Here is a 20,365-nt window from a genome sequence, read left to right as displayed (position 1 = left end):
AAGGAAGTTTCTAAATAAAGTTGGGAACCAATATTACTTTAAAACAGAATTAATGTTATAAGGCTTGATCATTTAAAAAGTAGTAATTAAGTTTTCGAAAGATAAATATAAAAATTAGAGGACAGGTTTAAGAATGAATACGTACTCTAATTCTACCATCTTTCATCGCACAGAAGTCTATAGATACTACTAGTAAATCAAGAATCAGTATATGACTTAATATAATATGAACCACTAGAAGAAAGTAAAAGCTGTATAAATAAGTCAGAAATTGGAGAATAAGTCTCTCAATTGGAGAATTGAGAGAAATGCAGAAAGTTGTGTGAGTTAAATTTCTTATCTTTCCCCCCAAAAGAGGTAATATACATTTTCTAGACTAGATAAACAAGAAACAGAGTAAATCTATACAGAATATACACAACAAATATATAAATTACATATAATTATATATGTGATGTGTAATATACTATGTAACATATATTAAATATATAAATTATGATGACAGTGTACAAAAATGGTAAAAAGAGCGGTGGTTGTGCAACTTGACTAAAGGGAATGGAAATTAGCAATAGGAAGGTTACCATTCTACATTTGGTTTTGTCTTTTTAAAAAAACAGTTTATTGTGTACATCACCTTATTTTTTGAATTTTTATTTTATTTTCTCCATTTACCCCACCTCCCGCAATCACCACACTATTGTCCATGTCATTGAGTCCTTTTTTCTTTTTCCTCAATCTCTCCATTTTATACACTTAAAAGCAAATGAAAAGTCCTTTTTTGGAGAAAGAAAAACATCCAGCTCTGATTTTCATGAACAGTAACAGGACAGAGTCAAAATGTCTCATCAGTTTTCCCATAAATAGGTAGCATAGCAAATATAAGTGCATGGAAAATATCCCTAGGGGGCCAACACTTTCAGTACTTGCCCAAAGCTCACTCCTTGATAACATTGTTTCTGAAGCCGATAAGTATTATACAAAGCCTTTATTTTAGGTTTTATATTTTTTCTGTGTTCACCATATTTGAATATATTTTTAAATCATACGGTAATTCAGGGAGATATAGTTGAAAATATTTAATGATAAATGTCCTTGAATTAATGCATCCTAAGCCATGTCTTTCATTTGAGGTAAGACTTTGTAGACTTTTTATTTCTCCTGTCTGCATGCTACTGATGCTTACACCTAATTTTTTATGTATTTGTTCTACCCGCGCACCCCCCCCCAAAAAAAAACACCTGAAATTCAAAACAGAAATGAAGCCTCAGAAGCTTAGGACCCAAGTGTAATATGTGGAGAAAAAAAGATGATCCCCCCAAAAGAACACGAACAAATACTCAGACTTAAAAAATATAAGAAGCAGTACAAAACACACACAGAACGCTTGACAACAAGCATACAAAGGAAAAAGAAGTTGGTGGAGTTAGATGGTGTCATCTTCACCGATAATGAAGGTAAAGCCACAGGGAGTCAAGCTGGACAGAAAACTTAAGACAAATACTGATAAAAAGTGATGAAATAATGAGCTACAGGTAATGAGCATGATTTATAAAGACAACATAGAAAATAACAACAGTATATAAATCAAAATCAACTATAAATATTAAACCACAAATGAGGACTAAATTTTAGAAATAGAAGTTAGTGCTATTACAAAAAGTGAAAAAAATGTGGATTTGGGAATGAGGAAACAGAATTATAAAAGATTTATGTTTGGTGCTAAGTATAGATTTGAGTAGATTTCTAGTAAGGGGCACTAATGCAAGTTAAGAAATTATACATAATTTAAACATAAATTCAATATTGTTTATCAAATCTATATCACTAATAGCTTTAATTCCCCATGTACAATTTTAATCTTGATTGTGAAAAATAAACTTTTAAATTATAATGTTTCATGTAATCCCCTTGATATTTAGTACATGTTTTTAATATACAAGCTAAGGAGTTGTAGCCAGGATTTAAACATTTTAGCATTATTAAAAGAGCCAGAAAATAACCTATTTCTAAGTATTCCTGTCATGACTGTTAATATCACTAGTTTTTTAATTTGTGGTCCAACAGTGAAATTAAGCTCCATGATAACTAATTCTATGATGGTTTTACACTGAAAGGAAAAGATCAGAATGATGAAGACTAAAATAAATGTTGACATTTAACAAAATGTTGTAAAAGAAAATTTCACTACACTACAGTGGCTACTTACCAATTGATTTCTGAATAATCCAAAAGAATAAATGGACCTAACAAAAGTCTCTACATTACTCTTACAAAGTAGCTTCTGTGGATACATCTCGCTTTTAAAAGTGATGAAATTGTTCAGTTGCTGTCCTTGGCATCCCATGGATCACGAAAAATCATGAATTCAAGTGTCTTAAGCCCTTTATTTTTGGGTCAAAGGAGATTAAACAGGCTCTTGAGGTCGTTAACATTTGTTCTTTGTTAAGGTTAAAATGCATTCAGAATGTGAACAGAGTTTAGCTCAGATAAAAGAGAACATAAATGTATCCACAAAGCTTGTAATTTTAAAAATGCTTTAAAGTCACTTAAAGATGCAACACTTGAATTAAATATATTATTTTTCACACTTAGAATGAAAGTCTAATTGTACAGCATTTTATTTATGTTTATAAATGTAATAATGTCAAAAGGATTCCTTTGATGTGTTGACCTATGAAATTCTCTTAGCATGTGGTGGTTTCATTAGCAGTAATTTAGTCTATAGTAAATAATCCATTTCTGCAGTTCTTTTTAAAATACATCCTGATAAAGCCTAAAACAGAATCCTAAAATACATCCTGAAAAGCCTCAGATAGAAGACTGCCTGTATTTTGCACTAGAACGAGATATTCAATTAAAAGTACCACTAAGCAGTAGTAACAACTTTATGGAGATAGTTTGATAAGAAACTCAGGCCAAGAATGCTAGCTAGAAGAGTACTCCATTTGCTTTAGCTAGAATTCTTTTCAGACATATCTTGATACCAAAAGACAATACATGAAAGAAAAAGGGGGAACAAAGATTCTTTGTAAACATCGGTGCTGAACTCTGTGAGGCAGATGACGACTGACCCTGAGTACTCTGCAATTTCCTCGTTCAACACTCTGCCTTGTCAGGTTATAAAAGCAAAAGGTTTTCCAGGGTTGCTCTGAACATAAGTTTCCATGCTCCTTTGTATATCCTGAACATTTTGCCAGTATTCCTTTTTAATCTGTTTTTAGTTTGTCTTTTCCCCTGTTTGCTTAAAATGCTGCAATATAGCTTGGGGGGTTGGGGAGGGATATTTGTGCTGTCATTCTCGTACTTTCCAAAATGTCAAGAGGCACATTTTATTATTATCCCAATATTTTCTTAATACACAATATCTAAAATACATTTCATATTTTAAAATATGTCTTAAAGGAAATCAACACAATTGAAAGAGTTATGTTTTAGGAGGTTGAGAGTTGTAGAATTTTTTTTCTAAGCTGTTTTTAAATAGTTTATTTACTTTTTACATAGTTCTGTTTCTGCAGGGTGACCTAAGGATTGGGCAAATTATTTTTTCCATCTTGTTACTGGGATTGATGTTTGATTTCAGATGTTATAAATTAGTGTTGAGTATGAGTAAGTTGTTCCTATTAGAACTTCTAATAAAGTGTGGACGTGACCTGAACGATGAATATCCTAGCCCTTTAATAAGGTTCATCTCAGGCTTGTAATGAAACCCTTCATTGTTCGTATAATCCAGTAGAGTTTTACCAACGTCAAATTAAGACACATAAGAGCACATTCTTAAAGTGTGATTCATAATCCTTAGGAAATGACTGCAGTTGATTTACAACAAACCAGCTGTACTGAGATCTCGGCAGCCCCAGGTGGTTAGAACAGTTGTGCTTGAGTAAACCTGTGTGCACAACATGCTACTCTGGAATTTCTTATTTGTCAGATCGTAAAATCCAAAGATAAAACACATGGGTAAGGGGGAATTTTTAGCAAAACATGCTGAAGAATAATCTTGCTAAGTTAAACATTTATTTAAACACATTAATAAAAATGTCAGACATTTGAAAATCACAGAATCTATAAAGCTACCATGTCTTTCTAAAATGGAAGTATTATTTTCCCTTTGCTCTTGTAGATTCTGCCTAGTTCAAGTTTCTCCTTCTCATGAAAGTCTGGCGTACGCAGTGCTCTTGTCTGAAAATGATAGAGTGCGCCTCTCTGGTACAGTCTTGTCAATTCCACATGCCTTGTTTCATTAGCTACAGCTAATTATTAGGCATAGTCTTCTAGGCTATGAATTTAATATGAGTAAAATGAGTGGTCATTTTTTATGATTTCCTTCTAGTCATTTCAAATTCATCAGTCTACTTTTATTACATGTAAAAATACTAAAAGTATAATAATCCAAATCTTTCACTGCTTTGTTCTGTAACTATGTGTATTAAAGGTGACAAAGATAGATGGGATTAACTGCCTCTTTCTTTTCTTTTCTTTCTTTTCTTTCCTTCTCTCTCTCCCTCTCTCTCTTTTTCTTTCATTTCCTTCTCTCCTTCTTTCTCTCTTTCTTTCTTTCTTTTTGCTTCACAGCTTTTGCCCACAACATATATTCAGCGCTATTGGGTTCATCACAGAGAACACAAACTAATCAGGGGGACCGGCTCACCAACAGCACCTAGAGCGCATGGTGGCCTCCCAGCACTAAGGAGGGATGTCTGAATCACTGGCAAACACAGGCAGGTAACGCAGGGATTTGTTATTGTGATTGTGGTTGTTAAAGCCATGATTAAAATAATCATGTCGTCTGTCTATGGAACTTCTGGACTGAAAAGGTGAGATGCTGGGACTTGACCTAATGGGCTCAGTTATAGTTCTGATTGATTCAGCCCTCTATGTATTTTATCTTTAAAAATAATTTGTGGTTAGGGTTTCTTCTGGAGGCTAAATTTCTTAAAGGGAATTAATATCAGAAGCTATTTTTGTTTGAAAGTTAAAAACTATTAAGACTATTTATTAATAGCCATCTACTTACTAATTCCCTCATCCATTAAAAAAATGTTAACTAAATCTATTGTAATTGCAAAGATCATTCAGAAATTCAAGTTCTGCAGAATTTGGTGATTTTGTGCATCTGATTTTACAAGTATTTACTTGAAAACTGCCACTAGTCTCCTATGTAGTAAGGAGCACATCTATGTGTATGTGGGTATGTGTAATCTTATTTTTAATATGTTTTACTCCATCATATATTTTATATATACATACACTTTGTCACTGCAATAGGCCTCCTGGACAACTAACTAGAGTACATTACTCTTTACGTGCAAAGAAAATCAGAATAGAAAAATTATAGGTAATGTGACCTAAATGAAGTAATTTAGAAATTATAAGGAGAGGTTTGTTGGAAAGAGAACTCAGAGTAGTGAGATTTCCAAGTAAAGAGACCCATTAAGAAATTGGAGATTTCTGTAGGACAACAGCCAAACAGAAAGTCCTCTGGACTCAGCAATTATTCTACTGACTTCCCTCGGGTGTTAAAAAAGGAGAGATTTCTCTAATAAAGTTTAAATTATTGGGTTCATGGCTTTCTCTCACGTATTTTTCCTCCACTGAGTCCCCTTCCCTCAACCTGTTTATCACATGCAATGTCACAGGTAACCATTACTGATGTATGGAAAAAATTCAGAAATGAGAGTTATGTGAATATGAAGTTAAAATACATACTATCATATTACCCAGTTACCTTGGCCAAAGTTTATAGTACTCTGTAGTCTTATCCAAGTGAAATAGAATATTGTTCAAAATTATAGGCTTTTAAGACACAGAGGCTGTTTTAGAATGTTGATCTTGATATTACTTTGTAGATGTGTGAATTTGGGCAAGTCATTTAACTTTAATGAGCCTCAATTTTCTCATCATGAAAACATAGAGAATAATACTTATTAAATAGGGTTTTTAAGAGGATTAAAATAAAAGCTATTTTTGCAAAGTGCTTAGTAGAGTATCTGACATGTAGGAAGTGCTAAGTGAGTGGTATCTATTATATTTATGAGAAAATAATCTCCATTTTGAATTTTCAAGCCTGGCTCTAGGTTCTACTCTTGGGGGAGAATATTCTTATTATTTCTCTCTATTTCTACCAGGTTGGCCAAAAAGACAATATATTTTTTATCGCTAAAATAAAAGACACATTTTTCATTTTCACCGATAACTTTATGGACTTGGATATTTTGAGTGTGTTGGCTATCTTCTGCATGGTACAGCATTGATTGTTCTTAATTAAAGTCTTGATTTGATTGCCATCAACTTAATCTGGTCTACCCGACTGTGGAGCATTGTCCAGCCAGAAATCTACAGCATGAAATTTTGCAAACCACTTTAACACATCCGATCAGTCACAACACAATATACCAAAATGTTGCATATTTTCTTCCATCTTCAATATTAAAATGGCTACACAAAAATTCACCCATTGTGATGGGTTTTTTAATGCATGCTGACATGACAGCTGTCACAACACAATCTAACAAAACTGCTTCAAGTGAAGTTAAAGATGGCCCTACTCGAGTCATCTTATGGGAAAAACCAAATGAACTTTTTGGCCAACCGAATATTTGACAAAGAGGTTAAGTTGCTCTCTTTTTCATCTACTTAATAAGAAATTGTGTCTTCTCTTATGCTTCTCTTTGACTGCAATCGAAATTGCATTTTATTGATCACCTGAACAGAGAACTACTTCAACCTCTATCATTCCCCACCCAGTGCACCCTCACCCTTACAATATTAACATAGTTGCATTCAAATCCATTCTTGTATACTTTAGAGAATAGTATCCCCCACTTCCTCATCCATGGTTACTTTCTGAAACTCCTTGGGATCCTCCTATTTTATCCCATTTTAACCATTATTTCACTCCTTCAGTATTTTTTCCCTTCCATTTTTCTCTTTTTTTAGATTGCCTTTTATCTATCTATAAACATGTTTGAGTGTATATCACCTTGAGAAAAAAAATCCTCCTCAACCCCAGGCTATTGCTTCCATTCATAACTGTCTTAAATGTAACCACACTGCTGTTCCAATTTTCCCACTTTTATTTCTTTATTCATTAAGCTAATATCTTGCTATTGACCCTATCTTTCCATTAAAAACATTCTTCCTCTGGTCATCCTGATCTCTTATGGTAAAGCCCAATGGACACTTTTCAGTCTTTACTTGTAGCATTGGAAAATGTTGATCATCCTCTCCTGGAAGTTCACCTCCCTTACTTTCCAGCAGCATCACACTCTCTGGTTCTCCTCCCACCTCTCCGGCTACTTACTGAGACCCATGGGATCCTTTTCTTGTGTCTGTTTCTGCAATATAATATTCTATATTTAGTTCTCTTTCATGAAGTAAAACACACATGTTGGTCTGACATACGCCCATTATAACTGTCTACATCTCCAGCTTAGCATCATAATCAAGGCGTGGGTCCATAAAACCACTGCCTAAAAGAACACTTCTGGGACAACATTTCAAACATATCTCAGCAAAAACAACACAGGACCTCTCTATAACTCTCAAATTTTAAGTCTCTATCTTGGAGACTTATACAATCATATGGTCAGTCACCCAGGATGTCTAAAGGTTATTTCAGACTTTTTACTTTCCCTACATTCACTCCTTTTCAACATTTTGTCAATCCCAACTTTGTATTTTCTTTCTCTACTACCTCCACCTTTGCCTTATGTTAGATCCTCATCTTTTCTTACTTGGATTTCCTAGTTATCTTTCCTTCTACTCTCCCTCCCTTCCTCCTGACCTATCACCTACACTGCCACAAAAGTGATTTTTCTAAAGTATAGATCAAATAACATAATTCTCTAAAATCATTCCAAGTCTTTCTATTACCTTCAAGATGTAATCTACTATGATAGGCATCTTCCATGGCCTTCTTCTCCCCCCACTTTCCTCCATGGATCTGTGCTAACATCATGCTGAGATACTTGAAGATCCTGGAAGATTGTGTACATGCTTGTGTCTTCCTCTGCCCATATTTTTCCATTTCCCTAAAACATCTTTGACATTATTTTTTAAATTAATCTCATACTCCTAGTTCTTTAACATTCACCTCAGCTTTCACCAACACAAAGAGACTTTATCTCCTGGAAGAGTTAGATGTGCCTTCTCTGTGCTTCCGTTGCCATTGGTAGGCATTTCTACTATAGCTCTTATCACTGTGAATGTTATTTATTTATGTTTTACTCACTAGACTATGAGCTTCTCTAAGAAGAACACATGACCTTCACTATATCAGCTGCACATGTCCTCTCACCTAATGCATATTTGGCACTCTATAAAAATTTATTAAAATAATAGCTAAATAGTCACCCTGATTCATTTCTCTGATCTCTGCCATCAGCCCCTTTCAGTTGTTGGAATGTATACACTGTAGTCTTTTCTCTGCATTTTGCTTTTCCTATTTTTTTCTGATCCTTGCCTTCCAGATTTTTACAACAGGTAATTTACCTAAATATATCTGTTATAGAAATCTCTATCTCTTTTTTCTATGAGTTCTGATTTTTTTTTTTTACATTTCTCCCTGAAACTAATTATAGGCTCTTAGCTCTTTAATACATCAGTACATCAGCAGCACAACCTGTTTGGCTTGGAGACTGCATTCATCTCAAATAAAATCCATTATATCTCTCTTAAAAAGATACTAATTTAAATGCCTTATAACATGTTAAACTGAATTGATATATCATCTTGAAAAATTATAGCCTTGATTTCTCTTAAAGCATGCAATATACTAAAGCCTAAGATTCGTATTTCATATCAACTTATTTCCCTTTGAGAGGTTACATCTCAATCTATAGTAACTCTTTAGAAAGAAGAGTGCTTTACTTATGGCCCGAACCATGCTGCAAGGTAATTACAAGTGAAAATATACCACAAAATATAAACTTAACAGTTAGAAATTTAATGCAGACTTTTCTACAAGATTATCACAGAAGTCTCATTCTAACTAGAACCTATTTTTGTGTTTTTATTTTTTAAAAATGAAAATGCTTTAGGGCAATGATAATAAAGGAATAACATTTATAACTGTTATATACTAGATAGCTAGTATGATATCAAAGCTTTGTCTACATTATAATCTCAAAAGGTCACCATTCTTTCTTCTTTTTTTGGAGTCAAATTTAATTAGAGGATCTTTAAATTGATCAGACTTAATATACCAGGAGAGGTTCCACATATATTTTGACCATAGTATATCTACACCAATGGTGTATTCAACAAAACTAAATTTTGATTTAAATTGCCACTTCAGTGTGTTTTTTTTACAAAACTGTCTTTCAGGATCACTCCAACTGAGACTGTAATCAAGAACAACTTTTTGGAGTTGAACAACATAACTGAATAACATGCCCTAATTTGCATCTGCCCCTCAACAATTTGGCATCGATCCACAAAAAATAGGGGGGGGGCGGCATTCGTGGGAGCTATCAGATTCATGGTCATGTGCCAAAGGACCTAGGAAGTGTCTCGCCTACCCACCTGTGGGGTACTAGTCAGACAGACATTGGTTCTGGCTGTGGACAGTGCAGTGACCTACAAAACAGCCCCAGTCTCTCTCAGTAGGAATCAGGGAGCCCACGGAGAACACTATTTTAGATAATCACCCACAGACAAAGAACCTTCCAGAAAGTCCAGGTTTCCAGTAGGGAAGTTCCAGCACAACACAGGAGCAAAAAAGAGTGTGAGTTGGGTGCACTGGAGAGTGGAGAGGAACAATTTGACTTTACCCACATCACCCCTCCCCTCCCTCAGTGCCCAGAGAAATCTTCTCAGCCTGTGATTTCTCCCATGGAAGAAAATGAGATTGTGTGAAAGAGAGCCCAGTGTCCCCAGCTGTGAAAAACACTGTCAGAGAGGCCTATTTCTCTCTTGCCCCATCCAGAGGACAGAGTCTTAAGCTGTGTGACTGGGGATCAGGAACAGCCTGGGAGAACAACAGATAAGACATTCAGAGCACATTAAAGGAACACAGATCTTACTAACTGCATTGAGGACTCCTTCAAGAAGTCTGCCCATAAGTGACTATAAACACCTCACACACAGATCTCCCCCAGATGGCCCACAAGCACCAATACCCAACTCTATGGCTGGCTCTCTGTATGCACTCCTAATGGCAGCAAAATAATCTTTGGCAGATGGCTACCGAGCAATGAAAAAAGTCAGCCCAAATCGGCCAGCCCAGAGAAACCACAAACTTGAGCTTCAGCTTCATTCTTGGAAAAGCAAAAAGGAGGCTATCAGCACCCAGCCTATTGTGTTGGAAAACTGAAAGAAGGCACAGAAGCTCAACAATTATATGAAAGAAAGAAAGAGAGAGAGNAAAGGAGGGAGGGAGGGAGGGAGGGAGGGAGGGGGGGAGAAAGGAAGGAAGGAGGGAGGGAAGAAAGAAAGAAAGAAAGGAGGGAGGGAGGGAGGGAGGGAGGGAGAAAGAGAGAGAAAGAAAGAAAGAAAAGAGGGGGGAAGAGAGCGGGGAGAGGGAGAGAAGGAACGGGAAGGGAGGGAAGGGGAGGGGAGGGGAGGGGAAAGGAGAGGGGGAAAGGAGAGGGGGAAAGGAGGAACCCTCAGAATCACTAGCAAGGCTGATAGAAATTTATCCCATAAACCCAATTTGTGAAGACTAAATGAGGTGACTACACTTCATACATGAAGAGAGCAACACAAGACTTCAAGAAACAGGAAAAATGAAAAAAATATAACACATTCAAAGGTTTACAATAATATTCCACTAACTAAACTCCAAACATGAAGATCTGTAATTTACCTGAAAAATTTAAAACAGGATTTTTAAAAAGCTCAATTAGCTGCAAGAAAACACAGAAAGACAATTCAATGAAATTAGGAAAAACAATACATGAACAAATTACAAAGTTTAACAGACTCAAAAGTCACTTAAAAAAAAAAAGGAAAAAAAAGGCCCAGAAATTCTGAGTCTGAAGAATACAATGAATGGAATGCGAAAAAAGGCAATAGGGAGCATCAACATTAGAGTGGATCAAACAGAAGAGTTTGTGAATCAAAGATAGAACCTAAAAATTATCCAGTCAAAGGAAAACAAAGAAAAAAATGAAAAAGAATAAAGAAAGACTATGTAATGTATTAGATACCATCAAAAGAAACAATTTGCAAATTATTGGACTCTGCAAAGGAGAAGAGGGCAGAGAACTTATTTAAAGAAACAGTAGTTGAGAACCTCCCAAATCTGTGCACAGATTTGTATTGCATAAGTTTACAGAGCTCCCACCCAAGTCACCAAACAAATAAATATAAAGAGATCTTCTCCAAAACACATTGTAATAAGACTGAAAAAATCAAAGACAAACACAGAATCCTAAAAACACCAAAAGAAAAGAAGCTTGTAATTTACAAGGGGAGCTCTATAAGACAATCACACAAAAAGTACCATCCCCCCAAAAAGAAATTTTTTAAAAATCCCATTCACAATAGCATCAAAAACGATAAAATACTTAAATATAAATTCAACCAAGGAAGTGAAAGATTTGTACATTAAAACCTACAAGACTTAAATGAAAGAAGACACGAATAAATGAAAAGATATTGTGTTCATGGAATAAAAGAATTAATATTGTTAAAATGTCCATACTACCCAAAGCCGTATATAGATTCCATGCTATTCCTACCCAAATTCAAATATAAATTTTCACAGAAATAGAAGATACAACCTTAAAAGTTGTATGAAACCACAAGCAAAGCAATCGTAAAAAGAAAAACAAAGCTGAAGGCACCACATTTTTCTGATTTGAAACTACATTAAAAAGATTTTTAAATCAGAACAATATGGTACTGGCCTAAAAATAGATACATAAGCCAGTGAAACAGAATCCCACAGCCTGGAAATAAATTCTTACATATATGGTCAACTAATACTCAACAAAGAGCCTTTATTACATTCTCTGAATAAATAGGGAAAGAACAGTCTCTTAATAAATGGCGCTGGATAACTGAATAATCACATGCAAAAGATTGAAATTGGACCCTTATCCTATGCCATTCACAAAAATTAACCTAAAATACTTTAAAAAGCTTAAATATAAGTCCTGAAAACATAAAATTCCTATAAGGAAACATATTTTAAAAGCTTTCTGACATTGGTGTTGGCAATAATTTTTTAGATATGACACCAAAAGCACAAGCAACAAAAGCAAAAATAACTGGGACTACATGAAATTAAAATGCTTCTAAACAAAAGAAACAATCAACACAGTAAAAAGGCAACCTGTAGAAAGGGATAAAATATTATATACCTGACAAGGGATTACTATCCAAAACACATAAGGAATTCATATAATTTGGTAGCAAAAAATCTAATTAAAAATGAACAGAGAAACTGAGTAGGCCTTTTTTCCCCCAAAGAAAACATACACACAGCCAACAGATACTCAATCTTCCATTATGGGAAGATTCTCAACCTCACTAACCATCAGGGAAATGCAAATCAAAACCACAATGAGATACCACTCGCACCTACTAGAATGGCTATCATAAAAAAAGACAAGAAATAACCAGTATCGGTGAGGATGTGGGAAATAGGAAATCCTTGCATACTGTTGGTGGGAATGCAAGTTGATTCAGCTAATATGGAAAACAGTATGGAGGTTCCTCACAAAATTAAGAATATAACTATCATATGATCCAGCAATCCCAACACTTGGTATGTATTCAAATAACATGAAATCTGGACCTCAAAGAGATATCTGCACTCCCATGTTCACTGTGGCATTATTCATAATAGTAAAGGTATGAAAACACACACACAGTGTGTATATACTATATGATACCATATATATATATAACATATTTATGCATTATATGATAACACAGAGGAGATATGTATACTGTATAATTGCATCTACATGGATATGGGGAGATTTTGGATATAAATGTGTTTATATATGATGTGTATATATACATATAATGATATATATGAAGTCTCTCCAGAAAGTATACAACCATGTAATATGAAGAATATAGACATTTATTGAAGATATAAAAATACAAGAAACATTGCACATAAGACAATGATGTTTTGGTAGCACCTTGGGACCTCACATAGTTCTCCCAATTGCCATCAGCTGGCCCATCCTATTCTCCTGAGTTTCACTGATGGTCTGAAATTTCTTCCCTTTCGAAGATGATTTTATTTTTAAGAAAAGCCAGAAGTCACAGGGCACCAAACCTGGGCTATAGCAGGGCTGAGTCACCTGGGGGATTTGATGTTTTTCCAAAAAAAAACCTGCACAAGACCTGATACGTAAGCAGGCACATTGTTGTGATGAAGATGCTGATCACCAGTTGTCCATAGCTACGGCTTTCTGAATCATTTAAACAGTGTCTGAGGAGGATTGTTCAAACTTAACACAAAATTTGATGCAGATTCATTGCTCTACTGGCTCAGTCTTCTTGAGTGCAATAGCCACACAGTACATGTGCTCACTCACCGGCATCTACTGCCCCCAGTGACTAGTATAAAGTGAAGTTGTCATTGCTCACGCATGCACATTCCAGTCCACTCCCCTTGTCCACCAGGTTTCATCAATGTCACACAAACTGTTCACATTATATTAACAATGGTTGGGCTTCTTTTGGCCAGACCTTATCTAATGGTGTATATATATATATATATATATATATATATATACACACACATACATACCATTCTTCTTTATTCATTCATCTGTAGTTGGACAAAAGGGATATTTCTATATCTTGGATATATATATACATATATCCACATACATACAATGAAATATTAACATTTAGCCATGAGAAAAAAAGAAAATCATGCCATTTGCAATGACCTAGATGGACCTCAAGAGTATTATGCTGAGTGAAAGAAACCAGTTACAAAAAGACAAATGCTGTATGTATCACATGGACGTGAAATCTAAAAAGCCAAACTCATAGAAAAAGAGAGTAGATTGGTGGCTACTAGGGACTCCAGGGTGGGAGAAATGGAGAGAGGCTGGGTGAAGGGTACAGACTTCCAGCCCTAAGATAAATAAGTTCTAGGGATCCAGTGTACAGCATGGTGGCTATGGTTAACAGTGCTGTATTAACTGCATGGAAGTTGCTAATGGACATCTTAAATGTCCTCACCTCCAAAAAGAAATAGAAGTAATGCAAAGTGATAGAGGTGTTAACCAAACCTATTGTGGTAATTATTTCACAGTCCAAAACTGTGTCAAACCCTCACATTGCACACCTTGAACTACACAATGGTATGTGTCAGTTATATCTCAATAGAGCTGAAAGCTAAGAACAGAAAGAACTCTTCCCTTGACATACTAAAATAACATGCATTTTGTCCAGATAGATGTGTTCTAAACGCCAAGTCTAAATTTTGTTTGGTATGTGAAACTATGTAGATACCTGAGATTTAAAGTTAATCAGGGCAAATTGTCATTATTTCCAAAATTGTACATCTAGCTACCTACATCCTATTATACGGTTTTGTACTGACTTTAAAATGGCATGTTTGATTTCAAAGCTCTAGCATTTTTGCATAACCATATCTAAAAAGTCTCTTATTTCTCCAGATAAAGAGAGGTAATTTCAGTAGGTAATTTACCTACTGAAGTATAGCTACTCTTTTTGACTGTGTGTGCAGACATCTGTAGAGCTGACATGGAAGACTGTGGTAAAAATGACCACACCACCAAGGAAAAGGGAAATACTACATAACTATAAGTGTCATGTATGTAACTTGTCTATGATGTTCCTCCAAAAGTTTGCTTCTATCCTTCATCCACCCCAAATTTCCCACTTTCACGAAACCATTTAGACTTTTTTATAATTGAGAGAAATATGTTACATGGGAAGCACAGCTTAAAACTTAAAGTAGTATTGTCCAAACCGTAAACTGAGTTTAGAGGCGTCATCTCTACCATCACTGTAAAACGTTCTTCAAGGTACTTCACAAATGCATCACCTGTGTTTTATAATCCAAGCAAACCATGAATTACAGCTGAAACATTTTTTTTGGTCAAGGTCATATAGCTAGAGGGTATTTGCTAGCATAAAACTTTGTCAAAAATAACTTAGTCATTTTGCAGTTGCCACAAATATAAATTAAAGGACCAAAATTCCACAAATTCAAAAGCTAAATGTTTTATGTAACTGTCAGAAACTTGATACACATTAGCACTTCAAAGGCTGCAATAGCTTGCCATAGCTATTATGAATAATTATTTTCAAAATATGTGTTAACCTCTAAAAAGTGGGTAAAGAACATATATACAAAATTAACTAAGAAGCTATATAAGTAGCTTACTAGCATTAGAAAAATAGTCAACATCACAAAATAGCCAAAGAAATGAAATTTAAATTAAAGAAGCAATATGCTGGTAAGATTTTTGGAAAACATACACTTCTGTAGAGGACTGATGGAGTCTAAACTGACAAGAATCTTTCTGCCAGGGCACTTAACAATAATGTGAAAAAATCAAACAAATATGCATATCTTTTGATTCTGAAATCTAATGCATGAGAATTTATCTTAAGAAAACAATCATATATGTATGCAAACATTTAGTGTTAAATATGGCCTTAGCTTTATCGTTAAAAATCACACACACACACACAAATAAACAATCCAAGAATCCATTAATAGAAGGTTGGAAAATTATTTCATAGTATAGCATTAACAGACATTTTAAAATGTTGTCAAAGAATAAATAATACCATTAGGAACATATATGGTATATAGCATAAATTTTAAAAGGAGATTAAAATTATATGTATATATGATCCTAGTTTGGGAACAATAAAATTCTGTAACCCATCAGTGATGAGAGTCTGTTCACATCATAAAGCTACCCCTGCCTTCTTGATCTCCACGGAGGGAAAGAGAGCCGGGGGGGCTCTCTGAGGCTTTGCACTGCCTTCACCTGGGGTAATACATGTCCCTTCCCCTCCTAAGCCATTGGTCAAACCAATTGTTTCCTCCTTTCCATCTGCAGTGGGGCTGGAAAGTGCTGGGGAACATGCAGATATGTGATAAGAGTTAAATGTCTCTTCCACAAAAAGTGATAACTAAAACAAAATAAATCTATTTCATTAAAATCCAAAGTTCACTTGCCAATTTTTATTTCTCTACTCTTTCAAAGAGAGTACAAGTAATAGCACCTCTTTGACTTTTCCCTAGACAGCCCCACCGTAACAGCAATGACCGAAGAATACTGAGGTGAACTGGCACCCAAGAATGACTGTTTTAGGACTGGCAAGTCAGTGAATATCTCCGGCCTTCGTTTCCTTATTTGTAAAATAAGTGAGTTAAATACTATATTCTCTAACGTCCTCTCCAGCTACACACAAGATACTTTCTTAAATCAGTGTGTTCCCATCAGCTGAAAGATTTGTTATCACTCTAACTTCAATTAATTTCAGCAATCCTATCTTTTCATCGGTAACACTAATGTCATAAACCAAAAGTAAATGTCCTGTGGTATTTATTTTTGGAGCTTCCTCATGGAATTCTTTGCAAAATGAAGACAAATAAATATATTCACAGGACGAATTACAATTCCATGCCAGCTTAGGTCTTCTCAGCAAATCAGTCCTTGTAGAACCTGTGAGTGGGCGAAATTTACTTCACAGCCAATGCTTACAACTACCCTCCGAGATAAATGTGGTTATCGTCATTATAAATACAAAGATAAGAGATATATTTAAATTCACAGTAAATAACTAAATTGGGTTATGAACTGACTCAAGTTCCCAATCCAGGGCTTATGATGTTTTTGTATATTTTTCACTCAACCTTCCCACAGTAGAGCTGGGTCAGTAGGGGGGGCAAACTTTTACCTTGCTTTGGCTAGAACTGAGAATTAAATCGAGCTAAGCTAGATCAACAGGAGAAAAGCATACAAAGGTATGAGTATTTAATAAGAGTTTTACTTGATACAGGAGACTTCATAAGGAATAAAGACCCAAAGAAACAGCTGTCAGAGGGGAAGGAGGTTAGGGCTGGGTGAAAAAGCTGGAGGGATCAAGCAAAGGAAAAACAACTTAAAGACACAGACGCAGAGGGAAAGGGGGTGGAGGAGGAAAAGCAGGGTAAAGGGGGGTAAATGATGTTGGAATGAGACTCGACTAGGGGTGGTGAACCCACAATACAATACACATACAAATGAAGTATTTCAGAATTGTACACCTGAAACCTATATAGTTTCATTAACCAATGTCATCCCAATAAATTCACTAAAAAATTAAAATAAGAAATAGCAAAACCTACTTGCTTTTTATATTAGGTTCAATGAAGACTCAAATGTGGAAAAAGTGACTGAACAATGTGGAGAGGCTAAACAAAGTAAAAATGATTTTAACAAGGTCTGTTTGTATGGAATTCTCTGTCTCAACATTTTTGTCCTTGATGACGAGAGTATAACTTGCCTTCTGGTATAGGGAGGACATCTCTCATATAGAAACTTCATCTCTTGCTTTCAAGAAAAGAAAGGTCAGAGTATTTTCTTTTATTTGCTGTTTTTCAAGCGCCTTTAACTCAAGTATCCAAAATGCCAGAGTGGCATATTTTGGGGTGGCATGTTCTCAACTCCTTCAGGGCCAAGTTGGAACAGCAATATTGCTATTCCATTTTAGTTAAAAGAGTTACTTAAAATGGGCTCATTATAAAAATGCAGGATTTTTCATGTATACATATATATCTTCTCTAAAGATAGGGATCATGTGTACATCACTCACCACTCTCATAAGTAACTAGTGCCTAGCATCTTAAAACTCATTTGAAAGAATGAAATCATGTAGCTTTTCCCAGTAGAACTCAGTAAACTTTTTATATAACAAATCCTAAATATAGCTTTCTAAAGGGAAATTTATGACTTCTATTGCTAAAAAAAAGAGGTAAAAATCAAAACTAGAGAGACATCATCCAAAGTTGTGCTGCTCATAAGAATATGAAAAAGCAAAACTATCCACTAATTAAGTGAAAAGTGGCCTCCTCTGAAAGAAAGCAGATTGGAATATCCACAAGATTCCTAAATTAAATAATTGTAGTATATCATATAATATCACTCATTTTAAATGCTGAAAATGATACTCCTGGATATCTCACTTTATACTTGGAAAGAACCATTCATGTTCATATAATACAGTATCTCTTGGTATAATTGTGGTAAGTATAGCAAAGAATTACTTGGCAAACATTTTATTAAATATTCACTACCAAAAGCCCACACTATGGAGACTTTTTTAAAACTAGCAATTGTACTATGCGCATATAGCAGTGCACATATGAGAAATGTGCACAGAAATCTGCACACACAAAGCAGTTACATGCTAACAAAGCCAGGGTTGTTCAATGAATAATAAAGGTCTGTGTGTGACACTCAAACCTTACACATTTTTATTGTTTTAGTCAACAAGTATATGCCTTCTGATATTAGGCTGGTACTGAACAGTGGTGAAATTAAGGAGACACTAAAACCAAACTCGTTTAGAAATTATACAAAATAACAAACAATAAAAAAATCGGTTAGTTGACACAAGTATGGAAGCAGCCAAGCAGAACAATACACTCAAAGGTGTTTGAGCCCTGGCTGGTGTGGCTCAGTGGACTGAGTGCGAGCCTGCAAACCAAAGGATCAGCAGTTCGATTCCCAGTCAGGGCACGTGCCTCGGTTGTGGGCCAGGTTCCCAGTAGGGGCACACGAGAGGCAACCATGCATTGATATTTCCCTCCCTCTCTTTCAGCCCCCCTTCCCTCTAAAAATAAATAAATAAATATTTTTTTTTAAAAAGAATATGTTTGAAATGAGTACAGGCATACCTTTTGTTATGGCACTTTCCTTCACTGTGCTTCACAAATATTGTGTTTTTTACAAATTGAAGGTTTGTGGCAACCCTGCCTCTAGAATATCTATTGACACCATTTTTCTGACAGCATTTGTCACATTTTGGTAATTATTTCAATATTTCAAACTTTTTATTATTATTATAGTTTTCATGATGATCTGTGATCACTGTATTGTAATTGTTTGGGGGGCACCACAAGCCTCGCCCATATAAGACGGTGCGCTTAATTGATTAATGTGTTCTGACTGCTCCATTGATTGTTCGGCACTATCTCTGCCCCTCTCCTTGGGCCTCCTTATTCTATGAGAAACAACAATATTAAAATTAGGCCAGTTAATAACCCCACAATGACCTCTAAATATTCAATTGAAAGGAAAAGTCACACATCTTTCACTTGGAATCAAAAGCTGGAAATGGTTCAGCTTAGCGAGGAAGGCTGAGAGAGCTGGAAAACAGCCACTTGTGCCACACAGCCAAGTTCTGAATGCAAAGGAAAAGTTCCTGAGGAAAATTAACATTGCTCCTGCAGTGAACACTCAAACGATAAGAAGTAAAATAGCCTTGTTACTGACATGGAGGAGGTTTCAGTGGTCTGAATAGAAGAGCAGCCACAACGTTCCCCGGAGCCAAAGTCCAATCTCATCCAGAGCAAAGCTCTACCTCTCATTAATTCTGTAAAAGCTGACACAGGTAAGAAAGCTGCAGAAGACGAATGTTGAAGCTAGCGGAGGGTGGTTCGTGAGGAAGGAAAAAATCCATCTCCATGACATAAAGTACGGTGTGAAGCAGCAGGTGCCGATGTAGAAGTTGCAGCAAGTTATCCAAAAGATCTAGTTAGGATAATTAATGAAAGTGGCTACACGAAACAGCAGATTTTCAGTGTGGCTGAAACAGCCTGTATTAGAAGAACTTTCATAACTAGAGAGAAGTTAGTGCCTGCTTCAGAGTTTCAAAGTCCTGGCTGATTCTCCCATTAGGGGCTAATGCAGCTGGTTACTTCAATTTGGAGCCAATGCCCACTTACACTAAAACTCTTAGGACCATTAACGCTCTGCCTGTGCTTTGTACATAGGACAGCAAAGCCTGGATGACAGTGCAGCTGTTTACAATAAGTCCACTGTGGACATGTACAGCTCAAAAGAGAAAAAAAATGTTTCTTTCATTTTTGTTTGATTTCATCTTTATTGTATTTTTTACATTACCATGTAGTCCCCTTAGACTGCATCCCCCCTGCAGCAATCCCCACACTGTTTTCCATGTCCATGAGTCCTTTTCCCTTTTGCCTCAAACCCTCCAACCCCTCAACTCTCCACCCCTGACAAGCTGTCATCTGCTCTCCATCTATGAGTCTGTCCCCATTTTCCTTGTTAGTTCAGTTTGTTCATTAGATCCCACACATGAGTGAAATCATATGATATTTGTCTTTCTCTGACTGGCTCATTTCACTCAGCATAATGTTCTCCAAGTCCATTCATACTATTGCAAAGGGTAAAAT

This window comes from Sturnira hondurensis, unplaced genomic scaffold (assembly GCF_014824575.4).
Source record: "Sturnira hondurensis isolate 20B ecotype Veracruz unplaced genomic scaffold, ASM1482457v3 Scaffold0001509, whole genome shotgun sequence".
In the NCBI taxonomy this organism is placed as follows: Eukaryota; Metazoa; Chordata; class Mammalia; order Chiroptera; family Phyllostomidae; genus Sturnira; species Sturnira hondurensis.
The sequence above is the reverse complement of the archived record's forward strand: the minus strand, read 5'-3'. Positions refer to the sequence as shown.